Here is an 8,663-nt window from a genome sequence, read left to right as displayed (position 1 = left end):
CTTTGCATTTCCAACCCTCATAATCCATCCTGATAAGCATTATTCACTACAGCATCACGAGTTACCCATCTGTATTTCCTTTCATCAGCTCCGCCCAGACAGATTGAATGGTACCCACTGGAGATTCTGCCCTCCTCCATGCTCCCTAGCACTAGGTTCCCTCTTGAAAGCTTGTAAGCCAGTCACTTCTTGCTTTTGTAGTCCCCCCTCCCCATTTGAGTATCCAATGTCCAAGTTGCCCATCTCCATTCACTCTGTGTGTGGAGGGGGTGGGACTGATTCTTGCTGTAGGGTGCATGATAGAGTTTTGTAAGACCATTGACTTGTTCATTGTAAATACCCCCTCCCCCTTTTTTTATTTACTAATACCTTTTTAAACAACATAAAAGGCAACTATATACATGAACTTCACCAGATGGAATACACAGAAATCAAACTGACTACATATATGGGAAGAGATGGTAGAAAATTCAATATCATAAGCCAAAACTAAGCCAGAGGAAGACCATTAGTTAGCCATAGGTAGTTCACACCAAAGATGAAGAAAAAATTTTAAAGCCCACAAAAGCCAAAATATGACCTCAAATATATTCAACCTGATTTTAGAGACCATCTCAGGATCAGATTTGATGCATTAGACACTAATTACTGAAGAGTTATAGGATGACATCAAGAATGTAATACAGAAAGAAAGTAAAAGGTCATTGAAAAGACTGGAAAGGAAGAAAATACAAAAATGAATACCAAAAAAGTTTGAAACTTGCTCTTGAGTGTATAGATGCTAAAACAAATGGAAGAAATGAGGAAGTAAAAAAATTGAACAGAAAATTTCAAAAGTCAGAATGAGAAGACAAAGTTAAGTGCTTTAATGATATGTGCAAAGAGCTGGAGACAGAAAACCCAAAGGGATGAACACGCTCTACATTTCTCAAGTTGAGAGAAGTAAAGAAAAAATTCAAGCCTCTATTTGCAATATTTAAGAATTCTATGGGTTGGAGTCCCGGTGTAGCACTGTGGGTTAATGTGCTGGACTGCAAGGTCGGTTTGAATCACAAGGTCGGCAGTTCAAACTCATCAGCTGCTCCTCTGCAACTGTATGAAGGGTCACTATGAGCTGGAACAACATGGGCAAATTTAAGTGATGCAGAAAATCATCAAAATAAGAGTGAAGGTATACAAAAAATCACTGTATCAAAAAGAAATGGTCAATGTTCAATCATTTCAAGAGGTAGCATATGATAAAGAACCAGTGATAAGGAAGGAAGAAGCCCAAGGTGCACTGAATGCATTCACAAAAAACAAGGCTGCAGGAATTAATGGAATACAAACGGATATCTTTCAAAAACCTGATGAAACACTGGAGGCACTCTCACCTATGCCACACTCTCACCTATGCCAAGAAATTCAGAAGACAGTTTACTTGGCCAACCAATGAGAAGTGATCCATATTTGTGCCGTTCTAAAAAGAGGTGACCAAATGAAATGTGGAAATAATCAAACAATATCATTAGTATCGATGCAAGAAAATTTTTGCTGAAGATAATTAAAAAATGGTGCAACAGGACATTGACAGAGAATTGCCAGAAATTAAAGTCAGATTTTAAAAAAGGATATGGAATTTGGGATATCATTCTGACATCAGATGGATTTTGGCTGAAAACAGAGTATATCAAAACAATGTTTATTTGTGTTTTATTTATTATGCAAAGGGTTTTGATGTGGATCATGACAAACTATGGATAATGTGGCAAAGAGTGGATATTCCAGGACACGTAATTTTGCTCATGAGGAACTTGTACATACAGCAAGACACATTTTTAGAACACAACAAGGGGATAGTGAATAGTTCAAAATCGGGAAAGGTGTATGCCAGGGTTGTGTGATTTCATCATACTTATTCAATCTGTATATTGGACAAATGATAAAGAGAAGCTGGACTATATGAAGAACATGGCATCAGGATTGGAGGAAGACTCATCTTGCGATATACAGATGATATAACTTTGCTTTCCGGAAGCAAAAATGATTTAAAATATTTACTGATGAAAATGAAAGATCACAGTCTTCAGTATGGATTGCAAACAAAAATACTAATAACTGGACCAATACATTGTTTTGTTGTTATTCTACTCTAAAATAAATATAGCTGGGATTATAATCGCTCTTGAATAAGGGTAAAAAAGTTAACAGAAGATTTCTGTGCAATAGATGAAGTTTCTGATATTTTAAGAGTGGTTTTTGTTCATTTTTGTCTGCATGTAGTTGTTAAGTCCTGGTGTGGCAATGTAAGATAAGATAGGACTTAGTGCTAACTACAAGCTCAGTGGTTTAAACTCATGAGCCATTCCTCTGAAAATCTGCTCCAGGTTGCTGTGAGTTGGAACCGATTCATTTAACAACAACAATGTCCAGCTGTAAAGGAGTCTTGCTGTGGTGCCATCAGAAAAACACTCAACATCAAGTTCAGTTTGATCCACAAAGTTGGTGATTCAAGCCCAACAGCCATTTCTCAGAAACTCTATATAGGGTCACTATAAGTTACAACTGACCTGATGGCACTTAACAATAACAATAACATATTTATCATAACACCTTTCAATTATGTATAAATGTTTAGATTTTAGATTAAAATATCAATCAAATTTCTTAGCTAAGGAAAAAATACAAAAGAAAATTTCATGTGAATGTCTACTTGATAGAGATGCTTTATTTGAAAAGAATATTTATTTTCTTGGATGTGCATGTGATGGATAAGGCTGTGTATCAACTTGACTGGACCAAGTTACATAATGATATAGTCAACCCCCAATTTGTGACCTGAGTTAATATCTCCATGATGAGATCTGTCCTAATGTAATCATACCCATGAGTTGATCTCCCATGAGCAGCCAATCACTGTAAAAGGGTGGGGCCTGCATCTAATATATGTGGTTGAGTGGGAAAAGCTCTCTGGCTTTTTGCTCACTCTGTGTACTGCCTTTATATCATTATCTTAAGTTCATCTACTTCCACAGGCATGAGGCAACTCTCTGACTTGCCTATCTTTGCTTCATCAGCCCCTACAGCTATGTGAGTCAGAAGTCTTCAACATGATGAGTAACCCACAGTCTTGGGACTTGCCATCCTGGATATATGTGGGAGCCATTACCTTGATTTAAATCTCTCTCTGGCCCTCTATACACTCATATGCAAGATTCACTGGTTTGGCTTCTCTAGAGAACCAAGCCGAAGTTACTCAGTCCTTACCTTCTGAAGTTAAATTTTATACAAAAGAATATGCTTAAACATACCATAATCATGTTTTTGTTTAAATTAATCAAAACAAACTAATCATTAGAAAAAGAATATATTTATGCTAAACTTAAAACAAAAATCAGATATTTAAAAATATTTTTTTTACTATGATGTGGTTGTTGTTGTTAAGCACCTTCAAGTTAGTTCTGACTTATAGCCACCTTGAATAGGGGAGTTCTAAGGAGTTGCTAGTGGGTTTGATCTGCCAATCTTGTGGTTAGCAGTATAGCAGCACTTATCTTACAGCACTATACAATTTTTTTTTTTTTTAACCATACAACAGGGCAAAAAACCCTATGATAGTTAAGTTTCTGTTTCAACTTGACTGAGCCTGAATTCTCAGTAATTTAGCAGTTAAGATGTAACAATCTCCCCTGATGAGATCTAATATAATGTAATCACTCCCACTCTGACGTGATCAACCCTGAGCTGATCTAATTGCCCTATGTATTGTAAATCCTCATTTCTAGCATGTTAATGGGACTCCTGGTGTGATGCACTAGGTATCAAATCTTAAGGTCATCAGTTTGAAGCCACTAGCTGCTCCTCTGTAACCTATATAGGGTCGCTATGAATCAGAACTGATCCAATGGCATTTAATGAGGTCAGTTGCAATGTACAGGACTAGGTTGGATCTTGAGTCAATCTCTGTTGAGATACAAAAGGAGAGAAATGAGCAGAGAAAAGGGGCCTACTATCATTAAGACTCCTGGTGTGGTGCAGCATTAGACTGCAAACCACAGATTGGTAATTCAAACCCACCAGCTGCTGCTTGGAAACTCTGTACAGGCTAGTTATGAATAGGAATCAAATCTATGATATTAACAACAACAAGATCATTAAGAAAGGAGATTTGGGAGTGGAGTATGTCCTTTGGGTCTGAACTCCCTGCACTGTGAAGTTCCTAGATTGAGGGGAAAATTGATGCCAAAGAATCTTGGGGCTATAGATGCAGAAAACAGACAGGGACCTTTCTTCAATTGAGAGAGAATATATTTCTATTTGTTAAAGCAGTATATTCGTGGTATTTCTGTTTTAGCAGACCTATAAAATTAAGACAGACCCTTAAAAGAAAAAATTTTGAGTTAATTATCTAGTGCTGGTATAAAAGAAATGCCATAAATGGATGACTTTAACATACAAATTCATTTTCTCAAAAGTTAAAGAGGCTGGAAGTCCAATTTCAGAGTACCAGTTCTAGAGGATGTTTTTCTCTCTCGTCAGCTCTAGCCCTTGTCTCTTTGGCTTTGGCCTCTGAGTTCTTTGGCAATCTTATTGTGTCTTGGCATCTATTTTACTCCATCTTGCCTCTGCTGCCATGGTTTTTCATCTTTTTCATATCTCAAATGAGATTGACTTGAGTTACACCCTACATTAACCCTGCCTCATTAACATAAGAAGACAATTCCTTTCCTAATGGGACCCCATTTATTTTCGGGAGGCATAATTTAATCCTAACATTTCACTTTTTGGCTTCCCAAAATTCATGAACTTGCTTTACACATAACACATTCACCCCATTACATCTCCCAAAAGTCTTAAATCAACTCTAAGTCCAAAAATCATTTTCTAAACCTTTTAAATCAAATATGGGTGATATTTTAGGCATGTTCCAGCCTAGGGCAAGGTTTATCTTCATCTGTGTATCTGTGAAATCTAGAATGCAAGTTCTAGATAACAGGCATCAAGTAAATCCAAAACGCAGCAGAACAAATGCTAGAAAATGCTAGAAAAGAAACCTCTGTTCTCTGAGACCATCTGGGCTATGGTCCTGCCCTCAGGAATCTACATGTTGACTATGATTTCTGAATTCTGGGTGGAAACACCATGACGCTGAGCTTCAGCTCCACCTTTCAAGCCCTCTGGAATGGCAACTCTGCTCCCTGTGTTTTGGATAGCCCCATTCTCCTAGTCCATCTGAGTGGCAGCCCCTTCTCCCATGGCCATAGCAGGCCCTGTTCTTCTCTGTTGTAAGTGCCTTCCAGTCTGCTCCTACTCATAGCAACCCTGTACAGTGTTTCCAAAGAGTGGCTGGTGGTTTGAAATGCCAACCTTGCACTTAGCAGTCCATTGCTTATCCTATAGCACCACACCAGGCTTCCAGAGGGGAAGACTTTCTCTCTCTGTTGGCTCTGGAGGAATGTACTAGCCTCTTAGCTTCTGCTTCTGGGCAAGCTTCATGTAGCCGGCATCTCTCTTCCTTCATCTCTATTTCTCGACTTGCTTGTTTAATTACTTTCAAACCACAGAAGAGATTGACTCAGGATACACCCTACACTGTCCCTGCTTCATTAACATATCAAAGACAAAGACAATCAATTATAACCACATGCATAGAGATTAGGCTTCACAACACTTATTCCAAGGGGACACAGTTCAATCTATAACTGCTAAAAGTACTAATTTACCGTAGGCAGCAAATGCATCATCATTCATTGCAACTATTTCTTCTTCTAAGAATTTAGTACCTGTGGTTTGCGCCACAAGGTCAGTAGTTTAAACTCACCAGCACAACTGTTCAGAAACTTTATACAGGAGCGCTATGATTCTGAATCGACTTGAGGGCATTTATCAACAATTATGTTATCATGTTTTATGTTATTATGTTCAGAGTCCTGGTGTGGTACTGTGGGTTAAACCACTGGATTACAATGTTGTTTTGAACAATAAAGTCAGTGGTTCAAGCTCACCAGTAGCTCATTGAAAAATCCTACACAGGGTCTCTATGAGTCTGAAGTGAATCAACTGTACTTAACACCACCAACAACAATTATGTATAATAGAGCCCTGGTGTGTCTCTGTAAAATAAGAACTGGGCTGCTAACCACAACTCAGAAGTTCAAACCCACCACCTGCTCTTTAAAAACCTTATACAGAATCATATAAGTCAGAAGTGACTCAGATGGCACTTAACAGCAACAACAAATTATGTATAATTATTTTCTAAAATTCTAAATGGCCCAAGTAAATATCCGTCCTTTTCAATAATTAAGAATATCCTACTGTTCATGCAGAGCATGTTTGAGCTATCACATTAACATTTGAAAACCATAAATGGCAGTAATAAGATTAGGAATTACTCAGAAATCTCCCAAGTCTACCTACAATTAAGAGACTATTCTTGAAGACAGTTGGCATGTATTAGCTACTGTGCATGCAAAACCGTCTGGTGGAAATTGTATAAACAATAAGTAGCAGAAAGTGAAAAGAGATGATACATTTTATAAAACATCTGTAGAGTTTTCATCTTTGAATTCAACATTAAGAACAAAGTATCTTTTTAGATATATGGTTTAAAAATTCCAATCTAGCAAATTCTTACTTTAAAATTATTCCCATTTGATAATATGGATTTTAATATTATTTTGATTAATAAATTTTTCCCTTCCCACATATACAATAACATGTTATCTATTTAGATTTATCTCCTGGAAATTTTCTAAGTAATATGATATACATACTTTCAATATACAGGTTTCCTTCTCAATTTTTTTTCATCTTAGATGTTTTCAGTTTGAAGTTTGTCCAAAGGACAGGTACATCCCAAGTTGATTAGATGTAATTTATATCAATTGGGTTGTTTGTTGTTGTTGTTAAATGTCATCGAATAAGTTTAGACTCATAGTGACCCTGTATATAGTTTCTGAGAGCTCTAAGTCTTTGCAGGAACAGAAAGTCCCATCTTTCTTCCTTGGAGTAGCTGGTGGGCTTGAATTGATGATCTTATGGTTCGTAGGCCAGTGCTTATTATAAGGAGCCACAGCGCTCCCCATAAGGTAGCAAGATTTGATAACACACATAGGGTAGCTAGAATGTGTCTTATCAAAACTGAGGCCTTACTATTTTCTAATGATTGAAGTTTTTAATTCTCTAGAACTGTAAATTTTGTAGCATTTTTCCTTCAATTGGAGGATACAAAATAAAAATTTAAAAATTGTATTTTATGGAAATATTCTTTTTTTTTTTTTTTTACTCAGAATCTTCCTTTTACTTACCACCGAGCCTGAGCCTCAAATTCTTTACTTTTTACAGATGTGAAAAGGAAATAAAAGAAGAAGGGCAGTGAAAACTTAAAGATGGTCTGTTTTAGTTTTCATCAAATTGGGAATGAAACAAGTAGAAAAAAATAACACGGTGCTTGATGTATATTATCCAGATTGATTCTCTACTGAGACTTTTTTATTCATTAAAATTAGTGATGGGCAAACCATTCAAGATAATATGACTTCTTGCCCTAAAGAACTATGATTGAACTTTTTCTGAAGTAAGGAGCAGTTGATTGTATTTAAAATTCTGAATTTCTGTGTTTTACATTCACATTTCTGCAAATAAATACTAGCTACAACTAGAAATATAATTTCATTTAATTTTCTTGATTATCCCTAACATCAGCACAAAATTGTTTGTCTCATACCCAGTAGGTTTGCAACTGCTAAGTTTTGAATAAAATATTGCATTCCCTAAGTGCCCTAATAGGATTCTCTGTAATGATGAGAAAAATGATGTTAAGTATAAAAATGAAAGTATCACAGCTTTTGAAGATTTTTAAATTTCTGACTATGAACATTTAAAACATTTGCATTCTAAAAATCAGAATTTTGCTTCAAAATTATCAATAAAATCATTTGGTCTTAATCTTCTACCAAAATGCCATTGTTGTAGATGAGTTGCTGTTGTTTGTTGTTAAGTGCCATCAAGTCAGTTCTGACTCATAATGACCCTGTATAGGGTTTCCGAGGTGTGGCTGGTGACTTTGAACTGCCGACCTTGCAGTTTAAACTGACCTTGAGGTCAAGTGCTTATCCTATAATGCTGCACCAGGACTGGCAGGCCCTAATAACTCTGTCACAACTGCAACCTAATTTTCAGTGTGTCCCAAAACAGAGAAAGCCTGACAAAACCCTGAATAAGTACTGATCTGTTTCATATGGATATCAATTTTCAAGATTTAATATTAATTTTTAAATTGCTATCAGTTTCAATATACAGATCTTAAAGAATATGAGTTTACCAATGCAGAATACCACACAACAGGGCTAATCCAGGATTTTCGGCATGTCTGCAAAAAGCTTATTTATATTTGCCTACTATTTAGGAATTCTGGTGTGTTGCTGTTGGCTGAAATACTGGACTACAAATGGGTCAGAACCAACTCGATGGCACTTAACAACAACAACAACAACAAACCACAAGGTTGGTGGTTCAAACCTACCAGCTGCTCCTTGGAAACTCTAAACAGGGTTGCAATGAGTTGGAACCAACTTAACAACAACAACAACTATTTAGGGAACATAAACAGTCCTTTAAAAACACAGCTTCATAAAAGATTTTATATATATATAAAATGAAGCTCTCTCTCTCTCTCTCTC

Source organism: Chrysochloris asiatica, unplaced genomic scaffold (genome assembly GCF_000296735.1).
Source record: "Chrysochloris asiatica unplaced genomic scaffold, ChrAsi1.0 scaffold00006, whole genome shotgun sequence".
Taxonomy (NCBI): domain Eukaryota; kingdom Metazoa; phylum Chordata; class Mammalia; order Afrosoricida; family Chrysochloridae; genus Chrysochloris; species Chrysochloris asiatica.
The sequence above is the reverse complement of the archived record's forward strand: the minus strand, read 5'-3'. Positions refer to the sequence as shown.